The following is a 448-nucleotide window of genomic DNA, read 5'->3' on the forward strand; positions in this document are numbered from 1 at the left end:
GACTTTTGTTTTGCTTTTGGTTAAGTGTCGTTTCATAACTTTGGTGAATGGTGGTAAGATGAGCCTTTGTCTATCAGATCTGGTCTGGAAAGTCCTTCATATGATCAAATTAAATCAAATCACAGTTGGATTAGCAGCAACCACAAAAGTACCTAACAAAGAAACAAACAACAAATGAAGCAACAAAAACAATTGTGCAAAAAATGAATAAAATCAATAAATAAAAAATTAATTCTGAATCTTATAAGCTAGTTTAGTTTTCTTTCTTTTTGGAATTCCAAGATGTAGGAAATATTGAATAGACAGATATCCTTTCAAAATGTACAAACATCAAAATAAATAGGTATTCCTTCCTTTTTTCCTTCAGTAGAAAATATTTTGCATTATGTGGAAACAAGAGAAAATAGAGTGTGAGATAAGATGGAATGAGGATGTGGCTCTCTCACAG

General features: G+C 31.0%; 1 protein-coding gene across 3 annotated transcripts in view; it reads right to left on the minus strand.

Annotated features, from left to right (window-relative positions):
- Nucleotides 1–203: 203 nt before the first annotated feature.
- Nucleotides 204–448, minus strand: part of mpp6b (membrane protein, palmitoylated 6b (MAGUK p55 subfamily member 6)) — a 10571-nt gene continuing 10326 nt past the window's right edge. For all 3 annotated transcript variants that reach the window (XM_027030096.2, XM_027030094.2, XM_027030095.2), the window contains exon 13: nucleotides 204–448. This exon is cut by the window's right edge and continues 320 nt beyond it. The gene's annotated coding sequence lies outside the window, so the exon portion shown is untranslated.

This window comes from Electrophorus electricus, chromosome 8 (genome assembly GCF_013358815.1).
Source record: "Electrophorus electricus isolate fEleEle1 chromosome 8, fEleEle1.pri, whole genome shotgun sequence".
Lineage (NCBI taxonomy): Eukaryota > Metazoa > Chordata > Actinopteri > Gymnotiformes > Gymnotidae > Electrophorus > Electrophorus electricus.